This window comes from Cibotium barometz, chromosome 3, assembly GCF_041138505.1.
Source record: "Cibotium barometz isolate CiBa-2024 chromosome 3, ASM4113850v1, whole genome shotgun sequence".
Lineage (NCBI taxonomy): Eukaryota > Viridiplantae > Streptophyta > Polypodiopsida > Cyatheales > Cibotiaceae > Cibotium > Cibotium barometz.
The window spans coordinates 71,326,446-71,348,314 of NC_141048.1; the positions used below are offsets into that span (position 1 = coordinate 71,326,446).

The 21,869-nt window shown below is 40.7% G+C and overlaps 1 pseudogene across 1 annotated transcript; it reads right to left on the minus strand.

The window, feature by feature from the left end:
* Window positions 1-8,462: 8,462 nt before the first annotated feature.
* LOC147640504 (uncharacterized) lies at window positions 8,463-11,535 on the minus strand (annotated as a pseudogene). The gene is made up of 2 exons (XR_015263182.1): window positions 11,065-11,535; window positions 8,463-10,857 (listed from the first exon to the last, which is right to left on the minus strand). The product of XR_015263182.1 is annotated as an uncharacterized LOC147640504 (transcript).
* Between the last annotated feature and the right edge of the window lie 10,334 nt (window positions 11,536-21,869).

The window sequence follows — 21,869 nt, forward strand, 5'->3', positions numbered from 1 at the left end:
AAGTTTATTATTTTATTATAAAAGTGTTACTTTTATCATATTTGAATTTCATGCATAGAGGTATGCATAAAAGATGATTATTTTATTATAAAAGTGTTACTTTTATCATATTTGAATTTTATGCATAGAGGTATGCATAAAAGATGATTATTTTATTATAAAAGTGTGACTTTTATCATAATTGAATTTCATGCATAGAGGTATGTATAAGAGATGAATATTTTATTATAAAAGAGTTACTTTTAGCATAATTGAATTTCATGCATAGAGGTATGCATGAGATGAATATTTTATTATAAAAAAGTTACTTTTAGTATAATTGAATTTCATGCATAGAGGTATGCATAAGAGATGAATATTTTATTATAAAAGAGTTACTTTTAGCATAATTGAATTTCATGCATAGAGATATGCATAAGAGATGAATATTTTATTATAAAAGAGTTACTTTTAGCATAATTAAATTTCATGCATAGAGGTATGCATAAGAGATGATTATTTTATTATAAAAGTGTTACGTTTATCACAATTGAATTTCATGCATAGAAGCATGCATAAAAGTTGATTATTTTATTATAAAAGTGTTACTTTTATCATATTTGAATTTCATGCATAGAGGTATGCATAAAAGATGATTATTTTATTATAAAAGTGTTACTTTTATCATATTTGAATTTCATGCATAGAGATATGCATAAAAGATGATTATTTTATTATAAAAGTGTGACTTTTATCATAATTGAATTTCATGCATAGAGGTATGCATAAAAGTTGATTATTTTATTATAAAAGTGTGACTTTTATCATATTTAAATTTCATGCATAGAGGTATGCATAAAAGTTGATTATTTTATTGTAAAAGTGTTACTTTTATCATAATTGATTTCATGCATAGAGGTATGCATAAAAGATATTCTTTTTATACTAAAAGTGTGATTTTTCATCATAAATGGATTTTATGCATAACTTAGATGCATAAGAGAAATTCTTTTATTCTAAAAGTGTAATTCCTATCAAATTGAATTTATGCATAAGAAGATGCATAAAAGATTGGTTTTTAATTCAAAAGTGTCATTCTCATCTAAATTGAATTTATGCATAGAAAAATGCATAAAAGATTGAAATTTAATTCAAAAGTGTCATTTTCATTTAAAATGAATTTATGCATAGGAAGATACAAAAAGATAGATTTTTACTTCGAAAGTATTAATCTCCTTAAATAGAATTTATGCATAAATAAATGTGTAAAGAAATCTTATATCAAATATAAGAATTCTCTTGTATTCTATAAATAGATATGAGATGTGATAGGATGTGATAAGAGGTGTATAAGATGTGATAAGAGGTGATAAGATGCTTATGAAATAAGTTAAGAGGTGATAAGATGAATTAAGATGTGTATGGGATGAGGTAAGAAGTGTATGTGATAGGATAAGATGTATATGGGTTGTGATAGGGCGAGAATGGATGTGATGTAAAAGATTAGATGTGAAGGCATATGGAGTTATATGAATGGGAATGTGAAAATGGATGTATGTATGTGGATGTGTGGATGTGGAGATGGGAGTGTGGATGTATGAATGTGAAAATGGATGTATGCATGAAGATGTATATGCATAGATGTGAATGTGGATGTAGATGTGGATGTATAGATGTGAATGGGAATGTGGATGTGGATATATGTGAATGTGGATGTAGATATGGATGTATAGATGTGAATGTGAAAAGTGGATGTAGATGTATGTATGTATGTGGATGTATAGATGTGAATGAAAATGTGGATGTGGATGTATGTGAATGTGGATGTAGATGTGGATGTATAGATGTGAATGTGGAATGTAGATGTGGATGTATGTATGTATGTGGATGTAGATGTGGATGTGGATGTAGATGTGGATGTATAGATGTGAATGAAAATGTGGATGTAGATGTATGTATGTATGTGGATATGGATGTATGAATGAGGATGTGATAGTGGATGTATGCATGTGGATGTGGATGTATGGATATGGATATGGATGTGTATGTATGAATGTGGATATGGGATGTGGATGTATAAATGAGGATGTGAAAATGGAGGTAAGCATGTAGATGTGGATGTATGGATGTGAATGTGGATGTGAATGTGGATGTATGGATGTGGATACGGATGTGTATGTATGAATGTGGATATGGGATGTGGATGTATAAATGAGGATATAAAAATGGATGTATGCATGTAGATGTGGATGTATGGATGTGAATGTGAATGTGTGTGAATTAATGTGTCGTCGATATGAGGAAATGGATGAGAATGAGTACACATTGAATGGAATGTGGAATAAGTAATGTGGACTAAGGAGGGATAATGTGGAAAGACGAGAGTTCGATTTAGAAACTGTATTTTGTGACTGTTTGTAAATGACTGTTTTATGTCAAGAATGCTGGGGAAGCATTTTGACTGTCTTGTGGATTAAGGTCATGAAGACCTAATTGTTAAAGTTGCAACTGCTGAGACGGAGAGTCAATGGAGGACGTCTCGCGTAGCAAGGTCGACCGAGGTCTTGACCTCGATTTAAATGGTGAGCTTCCGGTACGGTGGATGAGGGACCAAGGAAGCGGCCTATGAGTGAAGCGCTAGGTCACCTGCGACGAAGGATCCTAGAGGGTGCTGACCATACGGTGCTCGGGCTCTGGGTCACCGAAGATACCCACACGTGCGTCGTGGAAGATATTGGAACAAGGAATAAGAGTTGTTTTCTGAAACTGGGCATGGATCTGGTTGATTGACCTTGCTGGTTCTCAACGGATGAGTCCATGGCTCTTTTATATGGATCTGTGGGTTGATCTTGTTGATTTTCCATGGAGATTCCATTCTATTATATGAATATATTGCCGACGGTTACTATGAGCTAGGAACTATGGAAAAGGCCCCTGAGTGAACAGGTGGTGAGCGTTCTGGTTGCCAATGATGCCATAAGTATACCGATGAATGAATGACTGGAAATAAGGATTCAACCAGAGACTATGAGGATTGTCATCAGTGACATAACGGTTTCATTAAAGGATTGTTTTAAAGTTAGCTGATGCTAAGAAAAAGGTAATTTCATATTGGGTGTGTAAGTGGTGTGACTAGTTTTATGTTTGCATGAACTTCCGGCTAGGGGACCTTGGAACTCTTTTCCTTGGTACCCGGGACAAAACCTAACCAAATTCTTAATTGGATCCCATCACTACAATGGTTGGGCGGTTGGCTAACCCATGGGATTGGATGGGGTTAGGCTGGACTGATGGATCCGTAAATCGAGACTCAATTTCTGTTATTATGATAGATGAAGTAAGTCCCGGATAGTAATTGTTCTATGGATAGGAATCAACGGCTGTGCCTCTTGATGCGGAAAAAAGCGTTGATTCCAATGATCCAAGTGCAAGTTTCTTCCCTGATCTGACCGAGTATCTTTATAGGTGTAGTCGGATCAGTTTGATCACTAATGGTCTTGATTACGTTAGAGTAAAGTTATCCGGGAGGAATCGCCCGTGCTTCCGGATAAGGGAAGTTTTTCCGAGTTCGGTTTTGGAAAAACCGACGGATTAGTCTTTTGTCCGGATATCCGTAGACGAGGCCCCGAGTGTGGGACCCTGCCTCGCGCTAGAAGTGCTACTTTCGCTGCTAGTACCCCGAATCCGTTGCGCGGTGGGAACAGGGATCTCACAAAACTTGAAGCTTCATCAAGAGAAGAAGGATATGGCCATTTGTAGCATGTAAATGCTCTCTACAATACATATGAGCATATATAGTATAAGAATCTTGATATGTGAGTATGTAGAAGAAGACAGATGCATAGTAGCACTTTATTAGAGTGCACAAAGAAGTCACATACATATATGTGCATCAAATATTACCCATGCAAGGGGTAGTTGCTTGTAGAAGAAGAGGTTGATGAAGAGAAGAAAAATGCAGTCATATACCTCCTTGTAGATGCAATCATAGTGCACAACTGGCATAGAAAACACGTAAATGGAAAGCAAGAGTTGGTTCCCTAGATTGAGGAGAGTGTGTGTGTGTTTTTTTTCCACCCCCAAGACAAGCAACGAGTGCTTCCCCCCTCCACAAGAACAAATTGTAAAACTCAGCTTTTGTCCCTCTAATTTTAAAGCAAAAAAATTCTTTTTTTCCACTTTGTGCCCACTTTTAGTCGTTAGATTCACTTTTGTCCCATTTTTTTATCAAGACAACTCTTTTTGGCTCCTCATATCTCCTCCGTTTCTTTTTGGCAAGCCCTTGAAATAAAGAGACAAGCTCTAATAGCATGTGAGAGAGAGAGAGAAAGGAGAGAAAGAAAGAGCAATGACTCTACATCTCCATAATGCACTAGCTAACAATGAACCAACCAATCAACTAACATATCAACTAACCAAAAGAGAAATGAATACAAGGGGGCCTTTATATAGGCACCAAGAACACAATGCTCTAGAAAAAAGCTTGGACCAAATTTGGGGATAGGACCAAATTTGGGGACGGACCAAAATAGGTGTATGCCATCTAGAGATACACTCTCCAACACCTCCTCTTTAGCCCTAGATGGAAGGAACCAATGCCAACACACTAAAGAATCAAAAAAGAGCCAAAAGAATGTCAATGAGCAAAGAAGTTGATGACAAGGCTATGTGAATATAATTGGAGAAGTAACCATAATAGTCCAAAGTAATGGTAGTTGAAGTTGATTGTAGATGCACCAATAAAATCTTCATAGAAAATGGCAATAACGTGTGCCAAGAGAAAGTTCAAGGTAGTTGCTCCTTTAAGTTCCATAAGCAAGGGGAGAATGACCAAGGACTAGAAGTTGATGTAGAGGTCACCATGAAAGTGAACAATGAAGTCCACAAGGTTGTACCAAAGTAGAGGGGTTGTGAATAGAAGCTACCCACTAAAGAAGGAGTATTGGCGAGTTAGACCCATAAAGGTGCTCACGTAGTTGTGTCAATGTGAGGAAGAGCTGCAAGGGTGCTCACATTGGGAAATTTTCTCCAAAAGAGAGGGAGAAAGCCTTAAATGCTCAATAAATGACTACAACAACTAACTCCAACTTCAAAAAAGATAAACAAATAAAGGGAAAATAAAAGGGATTGGGTGGATGCCAATGTAGAAGCTTCTTGAAGTGGCCTATGGGCTAGAAGCATGACACCAAGAACTCAAGTAATGTGCCAAGAGTATCTTTCTCTCAATAAAGAGCTATCACCCAATAAATTCTCGTCATAAAGACTAGAGATGCCATAAAAAAGTACTCCATAAAGTGGCAATACAGGCTGGAGTGCTAGGCATAAAGGTAGCCGCAAGGAACAAGCCGATGGAGAGGTTTAGGGTTGGAACAAAAGTGTCCACCTCTTAACATAAAGCTACCCAAATTACTCAATGAAGTGTCTTGTAATAAATTTCAAGTGAAACCTATTTGCAACAAGACGTAGTGCCAAAGTAAGCCATAAAAAATCTCCTCATAGAATAAAGATAGGCCAAAAGGTAGACACCACAAAGAAAGGCAGCTGATGAAAGGAACAAGTAGCCAATACATAGCCACATAAAATACCAAGCAAATTTGAAGTAAATTATCTTTTCATTGTGGTTTGGTTGCCAATAAAAAGGTTGAAATAAAACCTATCAATAAAATGCCATAAGAAGCCACATGATTGGAGAGGCTATGGGCAAAATACATGACCAATAAGGGCCATAAGAGATGGAGGAATCCCATTGATGTAGAGGCTAAATAAAACACCAAATATATTTGAGAATGGTGCTCAAAATGTAGCCAAGGTATGGCTAATAATCACTTTATAAATGCTCCAAACAATGTTGCCAAGAATTGCAAGACATAGTAGACCGCATAGGAAGACAATAGAGCCACCGTAATAGGTGAAGAAGGGTGATATAAATAAGCCATAAAACCATAAATGTAGAGGCATATGAGAGGTGAAATTGGATGCCAAAATACCTCAAGTAATCTAAATTGAATTCTCTCCTTTGCTGATGTAGCAATGAAAGCAATATGGTACGATTGAATTGGATAATGGGCAGCTCAAGTGCCAATTGAAGAGGCACCACCAAAAATGCAAGATATATATGAACTTTCACAACCAAAGGGGGTGAAAGAGGGCTGAATAATGTACCTTTTTGCAAGAGAAATCACCATGAACGAGGCTGATGTAGAGGACCACCAATGATTGGAAGTAGGTAGCAACCATAAAGGCCATTGTAGGTGAAATAGTTGCTACATGAAGGCAAAGCTTAAAGCCATAAATAGAAGCCCATTGATGTGGAAGATTCCATATTGAAGAGGGAGTAAAGGGCTGATAATAATGCCAAAATAACCATGGAAGGATTTGTAGGCATCTAAGGAGGCCATAAGAAGCATAGTAATGGCCAAAGAGAAGAGCCATGGAAAGAAAAAGGGAGTGAATGAATACCTTCAATGATAGAGTTTAAAGATCACCTTTTTTTGATTTAGAAGACTCACCAATTCAACCAAGAAATTCTTGATTTAATCTGCCACTTGGATCTTATGTAGATCCACCCAAAGAGGGTGTCAAAGAAGGGGTGTATGGCTTGAAGGAGAGAGGCTAGAGCAACTCCAAGAAGAGAAGATGAAGGAACCAAATTTTCTCAACCAAAAAATTAGCCAAAAGATGATTTAGGACTGAAATAGTTTCATACCTTGTTGATGATGTAAATCATAGATGGGTATAGCCATTAAGGCACAAGGTGCATGAGGAGGTAGAGACGAAGGATGCACACCATATTAAGAAGTCTCTTCAAAAAAATGCAAGCCATAGATGAAGCCAATAGAATATCTTCTTTTGTTGGAGAAAACTCAAAGATGATGAGTTGAATATTGATGAAAAAGACATCCAAAAGATGGCTACAAATCTCTCCACAAGATGCCTTCAAAAAATGCTACCGTGTGAAGGGAGAACTAGTTGGCAATGTTTCCACCGCAAGTAGAGTTGTAGGGCTCAAAAACACACTTGTAGAGAATGGTAAAGGCAAATATGATGGACCAAATTTGGAGATGAACCAAGATAGGTGTATGCCATCTAGATATGACACTCTCCAATAGCCCTTGTACCATAATCCCACTCCATTTTTTTAATTTAATGTCCTCTTGATGGTTTTAAGTCTGGCTAAGGTCATTTTTTGCACTCGGACCCATTACTAATTCACTATGTGACATCTTGATGTAAAAACAAACACAGTAGATCATTCATAATCTAATTTTACATCTCTTCAAATTTTTTTTAATTTAGGAAAAAAATAGCTACACTTAATAATTAAAAATAATGCACTTGAACATGCAAAAATTGAAACAGATAATATGTTTGACTATTTTTAATGTACTCACACACACAAAAAATGAGTCGGATATTACTGTGCATCAAAATTCACTTTTATCATTGATTTGTTTGTTTTTTTACATCTATAAGATCAAGGATCTTATAGGAGACTCTAACCACACAAGCACTCAATACACAACCAGAACCAGAGAACACATGATGAACCAGAGATAGTGATAGGAGGTAGAGACAAGCAACTCGTGTTTTGGAGCAAGAAGCAAGGTTAGAGCAATTATAGAGGGAAGTGGAGCTTAGGACTAGAGAGAAACAACAATAGCTATTGCACCCTTAGCACAAAGAAGATAATAGAGGAGTGTCGGATCCACTGGCTATCGTAGATGACATGGCGGCTCTAGCTAAGAACTTTTTAGTGTTCTTAGAGAAGCAATGAAAGGATGAAAATCTTCATGTGTGACATTTTTAGTAGTATTAGAAGGTAGCAAAGCCTAGGGACCTCACCATGACTCCAGCAACCCTCATTGAGTACAAGAATAATAATAATCACCTCTCTAGATGATAACTACATTCATTATGTTGATGGCAAAACCACTGCATTAGATGCATGGCTCACCTTAGAGAAAACCTTCGGAGCTAGATCCAAGCATAGTGAAATTTCTCTTAAGATGCAACTCTATGGTCTAACACTTGAATCGAATGAAAATATCTCTTCACCTATTAATAGACTAAAAAGCATTTGCACGCAATTAGTCTATGCACAAGCATCTCCTGTAGAAGAAGAGGACCAAGTTGCTGTTCTACTCAAGGCTCTTGCATGCACGGATTTTGGCAACATTGTTACTATTCTAAAGGAAAAGAAACCATCACCTAAGCTTGTAGACGTCATAAATTCACTTCAAGAGGAAGAAAGTAAACTTAACAAAGAACCCAAAAAGGCAAATCATGGAATGGCTCTTGCAGTAACAACTTCTAGATCTTGTCACGAATGTGGAAAATCCAATCATCAAGCGAAGGATTGTTGGAAGAAAAACCCTTGCACTCACTCTGGAGGGACCAACCATCCATCCAACCGCTGCTACCATAAGGACAAGAACAAAGAGCGTGTTCAACCAAAGGACAAAGGCAAAGCAAAGGTCAACATCGTCGAAGAAGCAAAAGAAGATGGAGAAATCAACTATGTCTGTGATCAAGACATATACTAAGGTGTCTACTTTCAAAGGATCTTCAGCCGTGTATTTGGCCCATATCTCTACTTTTGTTGGCTTTCATTATTTGCCACTCTAGATCTTTGCCATGTACACTTTGAGGCATACCTTGTATTCACCTATATCTCTTATATCATCCTCACTCTATTGTTTTAGGGGAGGATTCATATTCATCTCATCTTTCATCTTTTGTTTCATGACTCCCAAGCTTCGACTTAAGGGGAGGGTTGTTGGGGTATAAGCCTCTCTTGGTGAGAAACACCTCTTAGCTAGGAGAATCTACCAAAAGCATCATCGCTTATGTAAGCAAGGGTGCTCTCCTCTTCCTATATAATGAGGGGCTCTCTTTGTAGTTTGATGTGAGTTAATGAAATGCTATCACTTTGCATCATGAATGGCTCACACTCTCTCCCTCCTTAGATCTCATGTGATTCAAGCTTCACTAACCCTAACCCTAACCCTAATGGGGCTAACCCTAACCTAGCCTAACCCTAATCCTCTCACTAATCTTCATTAGCATGCTCTCTACTCCTACAATAACTCCCCCATGCCCTATGCTAGTATCAACCATCAAAAGACTGATAGCAAATGCTCCCACTATAGCTGCTATATCCAGTCTCGAGATCAGCATCTCGTACATGAGACCACCAAATGCTGACGCAACACTAGCTAAACCTGCTAGCCATATTGAACATGCATCAACATGAATGTCCCTGGCAACAGGCATCTCTAGCTGACTAAGCATGTCAACCCCATGCATCTCCTGAGTGTCCACAAAAGACGCATCAACCTGCTATGTAACCTCAGAGCAAGCCTGCTGCTGCTCTAGGTGTCTACTCAAAGATGAATCCTACACAACCGCATCCCCATGCTCACTGTCGAGCATAGTGAGGAATGACTGCATAATAGCTGACTCCTCAGCCTCCTCTACAACCATCCATTGCAAAAATGATGACTGAATCTGCTGTGACTCACTAGAGCTAACCTGCTCTAACAACTCCCCATGCATAGACTCTTGCACAACTATCTCCTGTCGTGACTCACTAGAGCAAGACCGCTCTACTTGTCTATCTGGCATAGAAGTATCATGCACAACAAATCCACCACTCTGCGCTATCACTGGCAAAGCATCCATGTCTGTATCTATCACCATTGCTCAAGTCATGCCTCAGCTGTGTGCACAACAAGCTCATTGCTCTGCTCTACATGCAAAGCATCCTACAGACCATGTGCAAAAGACTCTCCTGCTCTCTTGCTCTCTACCTGGTTGCATAAAAATCAAGATTGTACCATCTCGTACCTGATCCATGTGCATAGGGTAAATCGTACCAACCCTGGCACCTCTCGCAATGACTAGCAAACCCAAATGCATCACAAAAGATCGCTCTCAAAGCAAAATCTCGCATCCACAATCTCTGAGTTCACCAACTGAGATCAAACTCACTCTCAAGTCTGGCACATAATGCACATGTTGCAGCAAATATGATGCACCACTTGGCAATGACAGTCTCACATCTCTTGCACCAACTATGTCATGCACTAAGCCATCAATCAAGTGTACACTGCCAAGAATCCCACTAGAATAGCTATAAAACCACTCACGACATGACATGACATGAAACATAGCATCCGCATCTACCAACCACTGCGAAGGAAGTGCACAATCCGCATGCATAACAACATCTGACACAAAACTCGAAGCAAGTGTGACATCACCGTCACTTGTGTACTCCGACACTTTATCTGCTCCCTCAACTGTCATAACAACGGAGCTAATAGGATCAACATCTGCATCTCTGAGACAACCATGTCTCTTGCACTATCGCATAAGATGAAAACAACAATGAATGCCTCTATCTCACACGAGTCTTGTCCGTCATACATCTCATGCAATCTCTGCCACACTACTGTCGTAGTCATCTCATGCATAACAAGAGCAAAAAATAAACTCTACAAGGTGCAAACAGATCGTAGATAATGCCAGCTCATCTAATGCAACCCTCGCTGTGTCAATGCAACAAGCATACACTCGCCATGCCGCAAAGTCTAACCCATCAAACATGCGCATCTGTGAGAGGTCACAATTTGACTAATCACCTGCCTCTACCATGAGCACAATTTAGCAAACTAGAAGGCAAAATTGCTGTTTAAAAGCACCTGCCAAACAACTGTCCACAACTATGTCAAAACCAAGATGCAAAATTGTGAGACAAACGCTGTCACGACCTGTAATCCCGTGAGCTAATTGCCAAGCTCACAACGTGCGGTATTGATGCATACACGCACTAATCTCCCACCTGAAAAAACACTTCACACAACTCTTGAGTGCTACCTGCAATCGCATCAATGACGCGCATAAAGCTTCTGGGAAAATTTTGCCAGAGTTCCAATAGCAAAACATCTATAAACCCAAAATAACCAACACTGCCAAGCTCAAAACTATGAGCAACCAATACGCATCAAAATCCGCACTCAAACATGCATGAAGTGTCTGCAAATCTGTGTCCCAAAATTGAGCTAAACCAAGCTCACGCAGTACCTGTGTGCGAGCGCAGCTCAACCACATGCGCATAGATATCCACAGCCGCTTGCATAGATATCCACAGCCACATACATGCAAGCGTCAAAGCTCAAACAATCTGTTTACCAATCCTGAGCGCAAACAAGAAAACTGTGACTACAATCCGCTCACGTAAGAGCATATGCACATGACCTGACATGAGCAAAGTGTACTGCAATCGCATACATGAGAGAAATGACTCGTTGAAGCCTCTGAGAGAGAACCTGTGACTGAGAGAACGCCCGCTCAATGCCTACATCGCATCAAGCAAGACCGCTGACGAGCCCTGTCAGCCAAGCAAACCACGTGACCATACATGAACGCGAGAGCATGAACCATGCGTCCTGGCACCTGGCACACTTGTGCGCAGACTCCCTTGTTGCTGCACAAACCAATGCTTCAATAGCCTCTGCTTGGATATCTCACAATTGACTTCTTCCCTCTTGTCTATCGCTACACACATAGCATGTGTGTTGAGGGCACACAAGCATCGCCTCAACTAGAAGGACGCTCTTACGCTGAATTCACAACAAGCCGAGGCTCTACACCTAGCCCACGGCAAGCATATCCTGCAATCTGCACATACTAAAACCCACCAAACAAATTGCTCCTTGATTCGTGTAACGAGGGGTTTAAAACCTTTGATAAAATTAAAGCTTGAATTAAACTTTAATTAAAGAAATGGTGAAAAACCCTGTACATAGTGTCGCCATTACAAGCTTGAAGAAAGCTTGTCTTTCTCTCTCTCTCTCTCTCTCCGCTTTGCAAGTGAAGAACAAGGACAATGGGCTCTCTCTGTCTCTCACGCCTTCATGGCTGCTGGAAAGGAAAAATGGCAAGCTCTTTTTCTCCCACACGCCTGCATTAAGTCGCCATGTCTGTGTGTGTATTGAGTGCTCAAAAGAGCTTTGCTCTTCACTCTCCTCTGCCCCAAGGCTGCAAGAGAGCCAAGCTCTTCACCTTCTTGCTTCACGGCTTCACTTCTGCACACCACGGCTGCCTTCCTCTCTCATGGATAAGACTCGCCATAAAATGGGTTCATGCGCCGTGTTCGTCGCAAGCTCGGAAAGCTTCCTTCGCCTTCTTCTTCACCAAGAGGGCTGCCCACACACACCAAGCTTCACTCCACAACTACAATCGGGCTGAATACTCAGCTGTCCAAGCTTCTTGGATAAGGCCGGGAAGAGGCGTTCCCGCGCTGGCTATGCCACAATCGTCGCCAAGGCTTCCCGCTCTCAGATCTGGCTCCTGGCTAGCAGATCTGCACTCGCCATAGTAGATCAGCCCTTGAAGCTCTGTCCATCGCCGCCATGACCACGCACACGCGCATTGCACACATGCCACACGCCACGCTCTGATACCACTTGTAGGACCTGGGGTGCGCGCAGAGAGCTATGTAGTGTGATTAGTGGGCGGGCGCCCAAGATATGGGTGGCCGAGCAAGGCAATGAGCCTCTACACACGGTGATGCTCTCCATAGCCATAACTAGTTGTCTCTCTCTCTCTCTCTCTCTCTCTCTCTCTCTTCATGGCTGAAGATAGCCAGAGCCAGCAAGCTCCATAGCCACACCAAGGTCCGGCAAGCTCCATAGCTTTAGTAACCAAGCAAAATAGCCATAGTCTCTCTCTCTCTCTCTCTCTCTCTCCTTGCCAATGGACAATACCAAAGGAGATTATTGCTGGGGTGACCCATAGTTGCTCTCTTTCGATGATGTGATGGAAGGTGGTTTGAGCATTGATGAATAGATAAAAAGCCATTCCATTGGCACTTCCATTGACATGTCTCACTAATCAAGCTTTTCTTTGTAATTATTGGGATTTGAAGAAACACAAACAAAGAAGCAAAGAAAGGCATCCTTCTTTTGGACTTGGATTACCAAAAGCCAGGACAAGGAGGAACATTTGCACAGCTGTGGCATGATGTTGGCACAAGCAAACACAAGGGCTATCAAGGAATGAACAAAAGGAAATATTTCAGAAACTCTTGGACCACTAGGCATTTTTTGAGCTGCAAAAATCAAATTTCAGCAATGTCAAAGACACCATTCTCTCAGGTGTGCGCAACACTTTGACTCAAATTAAGGTCCTGCACTCAACAAGTGAGATTTTTGTGAAGAGAACCTCTTTGACAATGATCTTGAACAATAGTACACGTGTAACCTCAGTAAACCAATCTAGAATTGCTAGTGTCTTGGGTATTCATCAAAGGAATATAGCTGCTGCAAGTTCAGGGCTGGAGAATAAAGATGAGGATGAAGTCTTACCATTGAGTGCTTATGAGAGACAATTGCCTTGAGGAACCATTATCACCAATGAAACAAGAGATTTGGTGTATGCCTTTTGAACATTAGAGACGAGTTTCACTTAACAAGAAGGACATATGCAAGAAGAGAATTGGAAGGAGAAGTGTTGTCAAACATCCTGTGCATCTAGTCGATGACTCCTAGGTAATAACAACTCTTTGCAATTGTAATTTGTTTGGTAATCCATAAGGGTGATTTGGTCAACATAGTACCAAATTTGGTAGTCTACTATATGGCAGTAGGTGTATACAGTACCTTACAAAGGTTATATATATTACTAAGCCATTCCTATGTAGTTCCAAAGCTATCCTATATAGAACCAAAGCCCCTTGCAGTACCAAATTTGGTGTTCAGTTGGATACTAGTAGTGATTCCAAAGCCTAACTATAGAGTACCAAAGCCTCTGTATGAAAAGATGCAGGGGAGAAGAGAGCTTGAGCTCTTGCAAGCACACACACACTCACAAAACCCGAATAGAGAAGGTGAGAGGTTGAAAATCTTCTTCACTTCACACAACACTCAACACACCATATACAAAGATAAGAGTACACACAATATGAAAGGTACTCAACCAAATACATACAAGGATTCTCTATAGTGTGAACCCAACTAAAATGAGCTGGCGCTATAACTATGCCAGTCTCTAGAATGGCTATCACACAGCCTGTCATCCCACTGGCCGCATATAACCTATGATCTCACCAACCATGCCAGTGGTGTAAGTGTGGGGCCTATCCCCCAGGTGGGTCATTAGTGTCCACCGCCTCATTAGATGAGCTTGATATCTCAATACTCCCCCTCGAGCTCAACTCCATCTCATGTACACCAAGCGAAGCCCTGAATCTGTGGAGCTTCTCTGTACCCAATGCTTTCGTGAAGATGTCAGCTACCTGATCCTGAGTGCTGACATGAAGGAGCAGCGCCGATGAGATCGACCGAACGAGACGACGCATTGAACTGCAGTAACGAGGGCGCATGCAGCTGCCATGCGTTAGGCTGAGGAAAGCCTGACGCGGCGGCCATGCAAACTGCCTCGGCCCCGACAGAGCGCTTGAAGTGACTGATGGTTGAGAACTTCTGATTAATAAGCTGCTAATCCTCTGCGTAACTACTGATTAACTATCGCTAATCCCCCGAGGTAGCCTCTTTTGCTATTTTTTTTCCTTCTATTTTTCAAAACTTATTTGTAATCATAAATGAACTAATTAATTTTTTGGTACAAAAAAAAGCACAGAACGAGATAACTCAAGCAAAAGAAAGAGGGAAGAAAAGCTTGCATCTTTATCAAATCATAAAAAGGCACTGAAACCATCAGTAGTCTATTGGAATTCCATTTCCAAAACTTTACAAAAGCGGCATGACCAAAAGCATACATTACTACAGTCTATTAATGTATGCCCAACATGCACAACAACCACCTTTTTCCCCTTGTCTTTTCTTTAAAGAAGACGTCCACAACCATTGAAAAAACAAGCGTCGGCTATCTTTCCAATATTATTTTGGCACAGGCATGTTTACAAAATAACATCTCTGTATCAACAGTTTTGTGTGAGCATTGTAAGAGGAAAGAAACTTCCATTCGCACCTTGCATGTTGTTGTTCTATCACCTGACTATACAAGACAACTTCTACACTACTGGGACCCTCAATTGGAGATCATTGCTTGACAATCCATTACTCTCCTGCTCAAACACAGAGGATTTAAGAAGAATAGAGCAAAATTCCTCAAACTTCCATATTGTAGAAGTTCTCGCTTTCAACATTCTGAATAACCCTATCGTTAAAACTTAGTGACCACACAAAAGAACAAGCATCTATATACTCATTCAAGAAATGTTTGAAGATATTATCTCCGCACAACAAGAATCATCTCCATGGAAGATGTTGAGAGAAATTATACATTGTCACTGTTACAAAATATGGTTGAACCGTCTAGACATCAGACCTATAATGCCATCGATACATACGAATTTGCTTCTATTCAACTATAACAAGACAATAACCATGTCGTACAAAGGTCAGCTATTTTTACAACAATGGGACCACCATCATCATTAAGCGACTGCGCTAAACTCATAATTGAAACCGCAGTCTTTCCATTCCTATTTCCTTTCAAGCGATGTCAATACACAGGTGATGAAGGGTTTAGCAATCATATTTGAATGCGTATTGGAATTGTATTCTCTATGTACATCCTTTACAAGCCATAAATTCTAATAATGTACCAATTGAAGCAAGCAATAATGATTGCAAACAGATTTTCTACAAATTGTCCACAAAGAGAACTTGACAAATTCAAGAAGAACAATAGAAATGCAACAGATCAACAAGCATTTAGGCATGTGATATCATGCCTCTATACCAAGATCACCTCCTTGGCATAGAAGACATCTAAAAGATTTGATTGCAATGGTTGAAAACTTGGGAATACCACATTTCTTTTCAACATTTATAGCAGATGAGGTGACAGCAACAAGATGGGAGGAGATAGAAAATATTGAGGCCATAGCACAAAATTTCAATTTCTCTCTGACAAAATGATAGTGGACCTCTATATGCTTCGTGCGAGCATGAAAAACTGGGTTCCTGGCCAATTGTATACTGCTAATGTTGTCACAGAAAATGACAACTTGTCTATCCACTGATAGACCCAAATCTGCAAGTAGCTTTCTCAACCAAGTCACCTCACATGCTGCCATAGCAGCTCCTCTGTACTCGGCCTTTGTACTGGATAGAGCAAATGTAGGCTGCTTCTTGCTGCTCCAAGTCACAGCAGCACTCCCCAAAGAAAACATGAAGCCACTAGTAGATCTTCTATCTGAGATACTACCAGCCCAATCAGCATCTGTGTACCCATGCACACATATCTCTATCCCAGTTTCATAAAATAGCCCACAATGCAAAGTAGACCCCACATATCTCAGTATGCGTCTCAATGCATCCAAATGCGACTTCCGTGGAACCTACATAAACTGACTCACCAACCCAACAACATAGCTCAAATCCGGCGTGGTGATCGTCATGTAGATCAAGCTTCCTACTATGTGCCTATACATAGTAGGATCCTCCAAAATCTATCCTGAATCTGCACTCAACTTGCCATTCTGATCCAGTGGCACTGAGATAGGCTTACAGCCTGTTATATACCATACTTGACAACATGTCCAAGCCATATTGTCTCTGCAGTAATCCAATACCATGTGGTGACCTAATCACTTCAATGCCCAAGAAATATCTGAGCTCTCCCAGATCCTTCATCTCAAACTTCTGTCTAAGCAAGATCTTTACATCAAAGATCTCTGCATCATGGTTCCCCGTAATGATCAAGTCATTTACATAGATAACAACAAGTACAACCTCTCTATGACTGTGTCTCACATATAGCGAGAAATCTGCATTGGCTACATGAAAGCCAATAGTGATAAGATATTCAAAAATCTTGTTAGACCATGCTCTTGGTGCTTGTTTTAAGCCATACAAGGCTTTCTTCAACCTGCAAACATGCTCGGGGTGACTCACATCCTCATAACCAGGTGGTTGCAACATATACATCTCTTCCTGCAAATCCCCATGCAAGAATGCATTGTTTACATCCATCTGATGTAAAGACCATTGCTTTGACGCAGCCACTGCTATCACAACTCTCACTGTTGCCATCTTGGCAACTGGGCTGAAAGTTTCCTCATAATCAATGCCATATGCCTGCGCATTTCCTTTGGCTACCAATCTAGCCTTATACATGTTTATGCTTCCATCACTGTTATGTTTTACTTTGTATACCCACTTGCATCACTGTTATGTTTTACTTTGTATACCCACTTGCATCCAACGGCTTTCTTGCCTTCAGGTAATTGCACTAAATCCCAAGTCTCATTTCCATATAGTGCATCCATCTCCTCATCCATAGCTTTCTCCCAACACACATTTCCAACAGCCTCATCAATGCATGTGGACTCTACAACCTGTACAACCTTTGCCATGTATGCATAGTGATGTGCCACATAACCATTGTAGGTAAACCTCTGCACAGGATTCTTCACTCTCACAGATCTTCGCAGCTTTGCATTCATGGCTTCCATAGCCTTCTTTACACCAGGTGTTCTCATAGTAGTTGGGATCCCAAGCTCTTCATCAAGGCTCATCTCTGAGCCACTAGACTCTCCATCAACAACATGAGAATGCCCTGCAGAAATGTCAGGCATACCAAGGGGCTCAACCACTTTCTCTTTTCCTTTATGTGATGTACTAATCACATTTGTAGGACTGGTATTATGACGCAGCCTGCCACTCCAACTGAACCACAAGATGAGGACTCTCCTGGTCCACTCAAAGACTATGATTGCTGACTTGCATTCTGTGCAACCACACTTCACTCATATCAGCCCCAACAGCTTCTTTTTCAGCAGCATACCAACTGCTCATCTCATCAAAGACAACATCCTTGCTTACCCTCAACTCACGTGTAGCAGGGTTATAACACCTGTATCCCTTTTGCTCAAGGGAATATCCAGTAAACACACATTTTTCAGCTTTTGGATCCAGCTTAGTTCTCAGCTTATCTAGCACATGCACATATGCAATGCATCCAAAAACTTTTAGATGAGACAAATAAAGTTTTTTGCCTGTAATCCTCTTCTCTGTAGTTACATCATGTATGGCTGCAGTTGGAGTCCTGTTCATGATGTAAGCTGCTGTAGAAACAGCCTCAGCCCAATAGCTATGCGGCATATTCTTCTCTTTCATCAATGCTCGCACAATCTCAGCAATGTGCCTGTTTTTCTGCTCAGCAACTCCATTTTGCTGCGGAGTGTATCTGCATGTAAACTGTCTCCGAATACCATTCTTCTTCAAAAATTCAGAGAAGTCATTGGAGAAGTACTCTCCCCCTCCATTTGACCTTAGACACTTTATATATTTCCCTGTTTGCTTTTCAACCATAACTCTCAAATTCTGAAAGTGAGTGAACACCTCACCCTTCTCCTTCATGAAGTATACCCACACTTTCCTTGTGTGGTCATCAATAAATGTTACATAATACCTACAGCCTCCCATAGAAATGGTTTTCGTAGGACCCCATACATCTGAATGCACAACATCTAGTGCATTTCTGCTCACATATCTGTTACGTGGAAATACATGCTTTGTTTTGCTTTCCAAAATGGCATGCTTCACATATTTTTTGCATACCTTCAACTTTAACTTTGGCAGCTCTGTCATGATTCCTTTAGTCTGCATAGACTTCAATCTCTGCACATTCACATGTCCAATTCTTTTATGCCAAATGTCTGTGTCTGCAACAATTCCTGAACCATTTGCAAACATCGCAGCACTCACTTCAGGCATGTTTACATTCAACGTAAACATTTTGCCCACTCTGTTGCCTTTTGCAACCAACCTGCACTTGTCTTTAAAGTCTTCAACATAACAACCATCGGGGTTAAACCGAACCTGCAAACCCTGCTCAATCATCTGGCCAACTGAAACCAGATTCTTTGTTATGTTCGGAACATGAAGTACATCTGCAAGGTACTTCACTTTGCCATCCTACATAGACAATGGCACATCTCCAACATGGGCAATTGGATGAGCAGTGTCATCCCCTGTTTCCACAAAACCTGGTCTTTCAAGGTTTTTCATCTCCTTGAACCATTCCCCATGACTTGTCATGTGGTTCGAAGCACCTGAATCAACATACCATACATCATCTTTATGTGTTGCTTCAACATTTTCAGACATGGCATTCACGACATGCTGCATAACAAACAACCTTTCATTATCCTCATTGTTTCTGCTTGAGGATGCATAGTTGTTTTGCTGCAATTTCCCATTTTGCATGTCAGCTTGCTTCTTATAACAATCTGCTTGCACATGTCCAGGCTTACCACAATAAAAGCATCCACGTGTATCATTATATTGCCTTTGCTAATTTCCACGGCCTCTTTGACTCTCCCTGCCTCTGAATTGGCCTCTTCCACCTGCGTGTTGTTGTTGTTGTTGTTGTTGTTGTGAATTTTTGGGACTGTTGTTGTTGCTGCCTGCGGCGGCTGGCCATAATTCTGATTACCTGTTTGGCCACCTCCTTGACCGCATCCACGGCCTCCTCTACCTCGTCCTCTTCCTGAACTTGTGTAGAAGTCCTATTGCTCTGAATTGTTTTTGTTTTGTGAAGACTGTTGGTCTTCACCCAAGCTCTTCTCTTCTATAATCAGCATAGACGCCCAAGCTCTTCTCTTCTATAATCAGCATAGACACCCAATCTATAAAATTGGGAATGTTTTCCCGAGTCTGAATAGACGTCTTGAACGCCTTGTATTGACCACGTAGACAGACTTCCACCTTATCATCATCATCTGCTGAAACACCAATAGATGCAAGGGATTCCACAATACCCTTTATCTTCAATGCATAGTCACAGACATACTCTTTTTCTCCACAGTATGAAGTTCATTCTTCAACTGTATCTTACGTGCCTTGGTATTTGTTTCATAGAGTTTTACCAAGGTTTCCCAAGCCTTCTTGGGGGACTTGGCATCCTGTATGTGCCCAATCATCGTGTCCTGTATACTGATAGAGAGCCAATACATAACTTTTCTAGCTCCTTGGTTCCAATCCTTGAACTCTTTCACATCTGCAGCAGTCGGATTGATATCCGGTATCTCTGGTGTCTCTTCATGCTCACCTTCTATGTAGTCCCAATAGCCCTTTCCCATCAGGAAATTTGTCAGCCTGAACCTCCAAGCATGAAAGTTGTTCTTATCAAGCTTCTCAGCAACAATCTGGGTTATGCCATCATTTGACATCTTGCCAGACACACAAATTTACCAGAAATAGCACTCTAGTTTGTCCTGCACAAACTGTTGTATTTTCTGTAGCGGTACTGTAGTATACTCAAATGTCACAACCAGTGACCTCAATGTGCATACATACACCCAATGGCAACTGTTGACCTCTTTGCAGCACACACAGTGTCTGCATAGCCAATCTGTCTTCCTATAGTTCTTAAAACAGAGTTCTGTAGAGAATCGATGACTTACCCACAGTGCTCGAAATCGCCTGCTTTCTGAAAAACGGAGGTCCTGACGCGCCCGAAACGCGTTTTCGGCCTGAAAAATTCTATCCTGTCCGATAGAACAGTATAATTCCCGTATAGCTTTACTCCCGCGAAGAAAGCTCCTCAATCAGAGATCGTTTGCCGGTGCCTCCCGTAGAACTCCCAACAAAGGTGTAGTCACCAACACAAATAGGGAAGAGTAGTTGAAGCTCTTACCCTCATACCGCTTCCTGTGGTTCTCTTGCTTGCAGCTCAGCTCTTAGCATGAACCAGGCTCTGATACCATGAAAAGATGCAGGGGAGAAGAGAGCTTGAGCTCTTGCAAGCACACACATACTCAGAGAACATATAAGGTGAGAGGCTGAAAATCTTCTTTACTTCACACAACACTCAACACACCATATACAAAGATAAGAGTACACACAATATGAAAGGTACTCAACCAAATACATACAAGGGTTCTCTATAGTGTGAACCCAACTAAAATGAGCTGGCGCTATAACTATGCCAGTCTCTAGAATGGCTGCACACAGCCTGTCATTCCACTAGCCGCATATCACCTATGATCTCACCAACCATGCCAGTGGTGTAAGTGTGGGGCCTATCCCCCAGGTGGGTCATCAGTGTCCAGCGTCTCACTAGATGAGCTCGATATCTCAACACTGTATAGTACCTTTTCCTTCCCTCAAGGCATCAAAGCCTTACTCTGTAGCCTTAATCTGTAGTGTCAAAGCCTCACTCTATAGTACCAAAGCCTCATTGTGGTAGTACCAAAGTCTTTGTGTAGTACCAAAATTACTCTTTGTACAATACCAAAGCATTCTTGCATATCACCAAAGCATTTGAAAAGTACCCATATGGGTACTCTTTTGCATGGAATTCTACTATGTGTCAAAAGCAAATAGACAATACCAAGTTTGACTTTTTTTTATATGGCAATGGTCCTTTACAGTATCCAAGCCTCTAAAAACTACCCAATTTGGTACTCTCCTGCATGACAATGGTTGTACATAGTACCAAAAGCCTAGAGACAATACCAAATATGGAAATACCCCATTATAGTACCAAAGGTTGCATGACTAGTACCCAAGCATCTTTGACCTACCCAATTTGGTACTCTCTTGCATTGCAATATTTCCACATGCCTGAAGACATTGCCAAATTCTAACCTCTTGTTAAATGGAAATTTTTGTTAATAGTAACAAAAGCCACTTGTATTGGACCAAAGCCTCAAAGCCTAAGTGGAGGACAAAATTTGGTACTTCACTACATGGTAGTGGACTTGTATAGCACCAAATGTTCTCTGAATAGTCTCAAATTTGACTGGTTTTGGTACTATCCAGCTCTTAAATGCTATTCTATTTCATGGAGCAATGGTTGTATATTACTGAAGGCTCTCTGAAGCACCCACTTCTTTATGTATTGCTATG